Consider the following 1,058-nt stretch of genomic DNA (forward strand, 5'->3'; position numbering starts at 1 on the left):
TTTTTGTTGAAAATCCTTTATAAGGTCATTTTTGACCAAACACAACAATCAATTTGAGCTTAGCACAAAGCTAGCTCAAGTTAGACTCAAATTTGACCCTTAAGGGTTTAATTTAGGTCTAAACCCAAATTCATCAAAATCCATTTAAATTAACCATCAAATCAACTTCAAAACAACTTTCATCCTTCATGAAAGTTGTTCATCATGATGTTTTACATCAAATACAATAATTAATTTGGACTTAGCCCAAAGCTAGCCCAATTTTGACCCAAATTTAGCCCTACATGCTTAATTTAAGTCTAAAACCAAACCCATCAAAACCCATTCAAATTGATCACCAAATCAACTTAAAAACAAATTTTATCCTTCATGAAAATTATTCATTATGATGTTTTGAACCAACCACAACAATGAATTTGAGCTTATCCCATGGCTAGCCCAAGTTTGACCCAAACTTAGCCCAACTTGCTTGAAATGGGTCAAAAATAAAAAATCCACCAAATTGATTAACCAATTGACCTCAAAATGACTTTCACCCTTCATGAAAGTTGTTCCTCATGAGCTCCTACACCAAATGCCATATTTAATTAGGCTAATTGGCATGCCTAACCTAGCCCAAACACAAGATTTGGTCACATGCACCTTTTTGGACTTAAGATCAAATCTAACCCAATTAAGCTTGGTTTAGCCAAATGAGCTCTACCTTGACTCACCTGAGACCCTAAGGTTGAGTTCCAAGCCAGCCATCAACCCATGGTTAAGCTTGATATTTATCCCATGGGTAAATTTTTGAAAAAAACTTTTGAAGAGATAATAAAAGGGTTAAATCAATGTACTTGCCCCAACACATGTCTAAACCCTATGGTGCCATTTTTACTGCTCATTATAAGCTTTAACCATGGTCCAAGCCTTGGTTAGCCACCCTAACCCAAGCTAAAATCCAAAACCGTGAGCCCCCACATGGTGAAAACCCAAAAGCATGCCAAGAGACCACCTCAGCTCAAATTGAGCTGAGGACCCCTCCGCTTGACACCTAAGCAGTGGGGCTAAGCTCTCAA

The sequence above is a fragment of the Phalaenopsis equestris genome, unplaced genomic scaffold, assembly GCF_001263595.1.
Source record: "Phalaenopsis equestris unplaced genomic scaffold, ASM126359v1 Scaffold000926, whole genome shotgun sequence".
NCBI lineage: Eukaryota > Viridiplantae > Streptophyta > Magnoliopsida > Asparagales > Orchidaceae > Phalaenopsis > Phalaenopsis equestris.